This window comes from Miniopterus schreibersii, assembly GCF_964146895.1.
Source record: "Miniopterus schreibersii genome assembly, chromosome: 13".
Taxonomy (NCBI): Eukaryota; Metazoa; Chordata; class Mammalia; order Chiroptera; family Miniopteridae; genus Miniopterus; species Miniopterus schreibersii.
The window spans coordinates 4,963,073-4,971,341 of NC_138113.1; positions in this window are offsets into that span (position 1 = coordinate 4,963,073).

Consider the following 8,269-nt stretch of genomic DNA (forward strand, 5'->3'; position numbering starts at 1 on the left):
TTTGCTCGTTTCTTTCTCTTCAAAATACCATCCAACTGGAATTACCCAGAGAGTAGAGTACTTGGCCGGGGCGCAGTCCAGGCATCCCCGTCTCTAGCAGGGTGACAAAGGCAAGGCCCTTTGCCTCTATAAGTTCTTCATTAGAGCCCCTCTTTAGTTTCTTTGTGCATAAAAACGGTGAAAATAATTCACATTGTTCAGGACTCTGTTTTGCATTCAGCAAAGTCCGACAGATAAGAGGTGCCCATACCGTATTTTAGTGTCACAGGTTTGCACTTCTGTGTTACACTCACGTTTCTCTGCAAACATCTCTGTTCTGTCTTCTGGATGGTTTCTTTCTACTGGATTCCTACGCCTTTAATTCCTGGAGCGAGTTAAAGCAAGTGAAGCTAGCGGACGTTTTTCAGGCCGTTCCCGGGTTGCAGTCCGAAAGGGTGTGCTAGTTGGCACTCGACTCTGTACGACTTGTCTTGCAGACAGAAACCGTGCCCATGCATTTGATGTTTGTTTTCATGCTGTCTCTTCACGGTGTGTGAATGATGCCGGTGAGTAGAGACTGACCTCTTACTGCAGCTTTGTCACACACGACTCCTTACCCCATCCGCACCCCGCGCCTGCTCACTGTCATCAAACGGCAGACAGGGGCCCGACTTGTAAACAACCTGCAGGCCTTCTTTATTTTTAATTTTTTTAAGGTAGTGACTGAAAACAGTCTAGATTTAAAAAAAAAAAAAAAAAGTAAATCCCAACCAATTGTAAATGGCCAAACACCAGTTAGTCACATTTTCACCTTACTCTTCTGACTTAAAATACACTTCATTACAGTTTGAATGAAATATGTAAAATATGAAAAGTGTGTAGATAAACATAAAATGAAATTTTATAAACATAAAATCTAGTCATTTTGTCATTTCCCTATAGGTGCTGACGATTTCTAAAGTGCTACCAGGGATTTTTCCACATGACTTTGTTTGGGGGAAAGGGGAATATTTGTTAGACGGGAAAGAATGCGGTGGGGCAGGAAGGAAAGGGAGGGTGCTCTGCTACTCCAAAGACTGATGGAGGATTCCTTTGGAGGGAGGAGCGGGAGGGGGTTTTGCTGTTGTCTCCTGTTCTGCTGCTTTCAATAATTACCTTTCATTTAAAAGCAGGCAGAGCTGTGGTTTTCCCGACAGACCTCAGTCTTACTGGTCAGAAGCGATGAGGGGAACTGGAAAGGACCTGGAGTCAGATGGGCTTGGCTCCCATCCTGGCAGTCGTTACTGACTCCGGGCTCGACAAATCACACACAGAGTTTTAGTTCTAAGGCGGGACCCGGGAACCTGCCTTTAAACAGATTCCTCAGCTGGTGGAGGTGCGGATGGACCTTGAACCACAAATCAAGACCCACAGTTACAGATAAATGGCTCTTGGAACTTTAATTCTCGCAGCGATCTTTTACCCTAAGACTCAGGCAAGACAATGCAACAGGGCATCTGAGCGACATGCTCCCTGCACTGGAGTCGCCTGTCTCCCAGGGCTGGTCCTCTGCCTTATACCAGAAAGGGCACCATGGTTCCTTCCCTTAGATCAGTGCCTCTCACTGTGTGTTTGGATAGAGTGGTGTTAGAAGGTGTGGGAATTGGTTAGGACCTGTCCTGTGAGAAACTTAACTAGTGGCAGGAGGGGACAAAAAAACTCTCTGGAGCAGTCTAAACCAAAGCTCAGAGAGGTGACCATCCGGCGTGTGGTACTCAGCTGGAGCAGGCACTTCTAAGAATTCTTAGATAAACTGGCTAACCTGCGGTCACCGAGGCTAGAAGCTTGGGGTGTTTTGCTTGGCTCTGACAGGCTAGCAATTTGGAGGCATCGGATTATACCCATGTTAGAAAATACTGTTCCCTTAAAATAATGGCGTTGGTTCTCTTGGTTACAATAACAAACTTCCATCGTATCTTCTGTCCTTAAATGATCATTCGTCTTCCCACTGGTGGCTCCCGTCCCAGCACCAAAAGAATTTCCTATGAAGTAACAGATGCCGTAGGCCTGCGGTTTATCGTTTCCCGGCCACGTGCACCAGGGGGCGCTGGTGTCACGCTCTGCATACCCCCAGCTAAACCCTTAATGCTGGTGTTTTTACCGCTTGGGGTCACTTAAGGATTACCTGACTTCCTTTTCCTCTGCTAAGCAAATCGCAAATGCAAAGGAATTATTTCCCATTCCATCTGTCAGAGTCTGTGGTCTTTTTCTCTGGATCCTGAAGGCCAAGAAATGCGCATTAGGGGTTTTTCCCACGATTGGCCCCACACAGCTTGTGCTCCCGTCGTGGTTTCTCCCGGCACAAAGCCCCTCTAGGGCGGGCGCCCCGCGTTGTCCTGGGCCCAGCATTGGGGGTTCTCGGTACAAAGAACTTCCACACGGGTCAGAATCGTGCTCATGCTCATGGCCACTCGTGAGCGTCTCGAGCGCAGGACGCCGTCTCCTCCGCCGTCTCCGCTGCCCTGCCTCAGGCTGGTCTGAATGGAGCGAGGTGGGTGGCGCATCATCGGCCCCCCGGGAATGACGGCGGTGCCCTGCGAGAGCCCCGGGGGGGCCTGTGGGACGGTCCCCAGCGGGCTGCTCGCCTGCGGGTGGGTGTGGGTGGGGTGAGGGTGGCATGTGTGGCTTTGGCCGACCGCCAGACAGCGGGCTTAGCCACTTCCGACTGTAGCTCGTGGCTGCTTGTTAAATGATGTTCCGACGCCTCCGTGCCAGCCTCCCTGCTGACCAAGCGACTCCGCGGGACTGTAAACTGAGAGATATCTGACTGGGAACATGGCCGGGTACATGATCTGTCCTTTGCCTTCTCTTCTCCAAAGGACGCCGCCTTTCAGGGTAGAAGCAGGAGGAGACTTGAGGGACTGCCCGAGAACAGCCTCCTCTGGGGCAACTTACGGCTACAACAGGCACTCACTCGCTCCCCCCATCTTCAGTGTATAACGAACCCATGTCCACCCCATTCAGGAGCCCACAGTGGGCCTTCACTGCCTCAATTAAGTCCAGACTGATGGCCTCTAAAATTGGGTCCCAGCCGTCCCACTCTTACTTCCTGTGCTGCTCAATTCTCATCGAACCTGGTCTCCTCACTCACCCCGTGTAGAACAACAGTAGCGAACTCTAGTTGACCCTTCGCACTGTACCAGGTATGGTTCTAAGTGTCCACTCATCTTAATCCTCAGAACAACCCCAGAAGTCAGGTTCCATTTGTGATTCCATTTTACAGATGAGAAAACTGAGGCAGCAAGTGGTTAGTGGATTGCTTGCAATTACTTAGCTAATAAGCAGTGGAGCCAGAATGTAAATGCAGGCACCGATCCACGCCACCCTGGGAGTTCTTGCTGCCAGAGGCCTTCCTACCTGCCCTTTGCCTGTCAGGACTCCAGCGGTCCGTAGGGACTTGAGTTAGTTCTACCTCTTTCATGGGCCAAGGGTACCACATTTTAAAATACCACCATGACCCAGATGTTTTATATTCAGTGTCGTGTAAAAGCCAATATTCTCTCTCTCTCTCTCTCTTTTTTTTTTTTGGCATATAAGTAATCCCAAGGCCCAGAGAGGTTGAGTCCAAGCCCATAAGGCTAAATCTGTTGGGTCCTAGAGATTAATTTTTTAAAACTGTTTCATGACAGTTTTCCCGTTTTCAGATGGATCAAAGGTTCTTCCAAGGGAGGGTTTCCGGGCTGCACTCCTGCTCTCTCCCTGCAGCGTACATAGTGGACGTACGGCAAATATTACTGATGAGCTTATTTTCCATGCTATGGGGAAAGTCTATCCACTCACCTGATAGCAACATAAGTCTGGGGAGACTGAGACCCAAAACAGGGAGGCACCTCCTGACTTTTAACCCTGAGCAGGAGTCGGTGTTCTGTGGTCTCACCGGGACAGGATGGAAGACCAGACTGCTTTCGGTGGGAAAATATAGCTTCTTCAAGACAGTCTTGACCAAAATGTGAGCACGATTTTGAACATATGGGGCTCAACGCTCCAGTTTCCTATGGCTGAGATTTCAGTGCTAGGGTGGACCGATACTCGCACAGAAATGTATGAATTCATCATGGTTATTTTTGCAGCAGTGGAGTTGGCCCACCTCCAAGCCAAGAACTTTCTGCCTTTGCATTTCTTGGTTATTTGAGGCTGGATGACTCACTTTGTGTAACATCCTCTTGTTTTCCTCTTTTCCTCCCTTGGGCCCCTCCTACCTGAGCCTGCCTGGCAGGGGCAGAGGGTTATGAAACCTGAGCCTCCCTTGACCCCTTCTTTGCAGTTTTGTTAGGATTTGGGGGAGAGCCTTCAGGATCTCGTGTCCCCCCCCCAAGGTGGTCACTTTCCTCCTCTGTGCCCCCAACCCTTTGCTCCTTTATCACAGCATTTATATCCTTACATTCTGTCTACCTGCTTGCATGTCAGTGTCCTCCCAGGTAAGGCAGGGCCTTCTCAGCAGGTCCAACTTCAGTGTCCTCAGTACCTGGCAGCTCTGACAGAGAAGGTGATTTGGTGACCATCAGTTGAGTTGGAAGGAAGGGAAGAAGGAAGAGCAGATGGATGGATGGATGGATGGAAGGAAGGAAGGAAGGAAGGAAGGAAGGAAGGAAGGAAGGAAGGAAGGAAGGAAGGACACAAGAAACGTCTACGAAGGAATTTTAGACATCAGCCAGCCAAGTAAGATGAGAAAATTAGGGTTTGTTAGCTACTTAGTTAGCTCTTATTTTTTGCACAGGAGAGGGGCATATCCTGAATAGAAGGCCACAGAAGCAGCAGGCTTTGAGCCTCAGCTTCCTCTTTAAGAAGGGTCTGTGTTTTTCAGACGGGAGCTGTGCTGGCTTCACCAAGAGCCCCTGGTTGCTCGAGGAGGAAGCCCTCACCACCACTGTTCTGTGTCCTGTCCAGTCGTCCTGAGGCACAGCAGCGACAGCCACGGCGTGCCGGGCTGTGCCACTACACTTTGCCACCTTTATCTATCTCTACGCCTCTGCAAGGCAGGAGTAATTCTTTTCCTCTATGGAAGCAGAGGTTCGAAGAGGTGAAGTATCAGTTCAACAATAATAGTTGGAAAGCTCAATATCCCACTTTTAACAATGGGTAGAACAACCAGACGGAAGATGAACAAGGGAACAGAAAACCTGAACAGCACTGTAAACTGACATCCCTGGGACACGCCACCCAATGGCAGAACACACGTGTTTCTCAAGGGCACAAGGAACATTCTCCAAGAGAGACCATACGCTAGGCCATAAGACAAGCTGTGATACATTGGAAGAGATTGAAATTATATACAATATATTCTTTGATCACAACAGAATGAATTTAAAGATTAAAAACAGAAAAAAACTTGGGGAAATTCACAAATATGTGGAAATTAAACAACACACTACCAGCCAACCAATGAGTCAAAGAAGAAATCAAAGGGGAAATTAGAAAATACTTTGAGATGTACAAAAACAGAAACACAACATAGGAAATCTTATGGGATGTAGGTAAAGCAGTGCTTGGAGGGAAATTTATAGCAGTGAGTAACTATTAAAAAGGAAGAGAGATCTCAAACCAGTAACTTAACCTTCCGCTGTAAGGCACTGGGGGAAAAGAAAGCAACCCAAAGGAAGCAGAAGAAAGGAAATAATAATGACCAGAGTGGAAATCAGTGAAATAGAAAATAGAAAAACAGTAGAGAAAATAAACAGAACCAAAAGTTGTGTGTGTTTTTTTAAAAAAGATGAGCACTGTTGACAAACCTTAGCTAGAAAGAGGTGAGATAATTTTCCCAGTGTGACTCCAATTGTATACGGCAGAGCCAGGATTCCAAACTACGACTGTCTGATGCCAGAGCTGAGGTTGGGGGTCTGTCTCCCACCTATAGTGTGAGTGTCTCGAGGACCAGGCACTTGCCTGACTTGTCTGTGCATCCCTGGTGCTCTGTGCCTGGCACAACCAGGGGCCCGAGGAAATGTTCGCTGAACCGAAATGAAAAGCAAACCTTCTCCCCACCCTCAGTCAACCATCTGTGTGAGATGATAAATTATGCTCCCAATGCAGATTGGGCTGAATTGCACTATTTCTGATGAGAAACGCTGAAAACAGCAAACTGCTTGTCCTTAAAAATAAACCCTTCAGCTTCAGGGATTTGGCCCAGAAATGAACCGTGTTATAGCTCGAGCTCCAAGATTGAGTTTATTACCCTGGAGCCAGGGGTGATGGGCTTTCTGACTAGAGTGAGAAACTCGATCACCTTGACCTGGCCCCTGGGTGGGGAGTGTGTGCTTGGCTGCCCCTCTCTGCCCCTGGTTACCCCTCAGGGTCAGGGCTGGCCCGGCTCCCAGGGAGCAGCTGATCCCAGGGAGTCCAAGATGCTGAATCTTGTCCCCAGACTGATAGATCAGGAATGAGGGCTTGGCGATGGCACCCGAGCCGAGCCAGACCGGGCTCCATGTGGAGTCTCAGTTCCTGGCATTTCACAAGGGGTGAGATGTAAAGAATGTTGACTCTGATTAACCCAAGTGCATGTTGCTCTGTCCCAAAAGGCTGGGACACTGGAAGAAGGTGACACTGGGTAGATCATATGCCAGGACACTACCAAATTTCAGGCTGGAGTGACAAGGCCACCTGTTTGGGGGACGGGAGGAGGCACAGTGCCCTCGCCAGTGGCACATCGTCTTGGCCAGACAACCGAGACGTGAGGAAGGCAGGGTGCGGGCTGTGTGCCCGTTTATCCTAGGAGTTGCCCGAGGGCTCACAGAAGGTGGGGAAATGAATCTGTTTTTTGGACTCCCGAGCCCGGCGGTGTCTTCCGAGGCCGCGTGAGGAGCTCTGAGCCCGGTTCCCATGGAGGATGCGTGTGTGGCGCAGCCGGAGGGCGGGCCGTGCGCGCTCTTGTGTCATTTCCCCGGCTTATGTGTGGCCCCCTCCCTTTTCTCTTTTCTTAATTTAAAGGTGACTCTTCTGGGGGCCCCAAATGTGGAATTGACCCTAAGTTGAAAAGAGGATCTCTTTAGGGCAAGAGCTTTGTTCTCGTGAATTTTCTGCCTGGCCAACCGTGGGGAATGCGAGCTGGGGGGAAAGTCCGTTAAAGAAGCTGCTCATTCATTTCAAGGGGCCGAGGAGCTGTTTTGAAGGAGAAAAGTCTCCTTCTCCGGCTTTTTGATCAGCTCAGGCTGCAGGCAGGAGGATGTGGGGGTTACTCTGGTCACCAGAGGCCCCCGCCTGCTGCTGATGGGGGGGCCACAATTAAACATAAGAAATAGAAGTTTTGGTTCTAACTTCAAAATTAACAACCTCCAGTTTTTCTACCATAGAATCAGCAAAACAGCACTTTTTTTTTTTTTCCAGAGAAAGTAATGAACTGGTAACTTGCATTTTTGACCAATTGTAAAACGTCTCCCTCTCCTCTCTCCTGTATCTGTGTCCCCTGCCCTTATGCCACCAGAATATGGGACCCACATGCGCTGTTCAAAATGCTGGACATAGATTTAAAATTTTCATTTTATGATTAGAATTGAAAGAAACACCTGTTATCAATGATTGGCATGATGAAAACCTCTGGGGCTTGGCGATGCTGATGGTTTCACAACATTGCAAATGGACTTAAATGCCACTGACCCGTACACTTAAAAAGGGCTGAAATAGTTTAAGAGAAAAGTCTTAAGAATAAAATGAAAGCTTTAAAAAATAAAAAAGAATGAATGACTGGGATAGAAATGTTCTAACATTAGCAGTGGTGATGGTTGCCCATATCTGAACATGCTAAAAACCACGGCACTGTACACCGCAGGGCAGCCTCGTACACACTGGAAAAGGGGGAGAATCACAGAGGAAGAGCAAGGTCAGTGACGCGACGGCAGAGGGGCCTCCTCTGGACTCCTGGGCTGCACTTGCTCAGGTTGTCCTCGGTGGTGTGGGCTCCTGCGCGGTCCCCCAGCTGATCCGAGAGCCGTGGTTTCCATGGCCCGCACCGAGGGCTCTGCCAGGCCCGCCCCCTGCGAGGCTCCAGCACCCCCGGGGGCCCCACAGGATGCCCTGCAGGACCAGAAACAGGATACCCGGCAGGGGACCCCTGAGAGAAGACCAGGGCCAGGAAACGCTTCTTCCTGTTGCAGGGACAGCGCCGTGACCTGGACAGGTGGGGGCCGGGATGCTCGTGTTTCCACGGTGACATCACCTCTGCCGCGGACCGAGGCTCCGCACCTTGGGCTTGATGAACGTGCACAGTCCATATTGTCCAAGGAGACGGGCAGCCGAGGCCTTTCTCCGTCCAGACGAG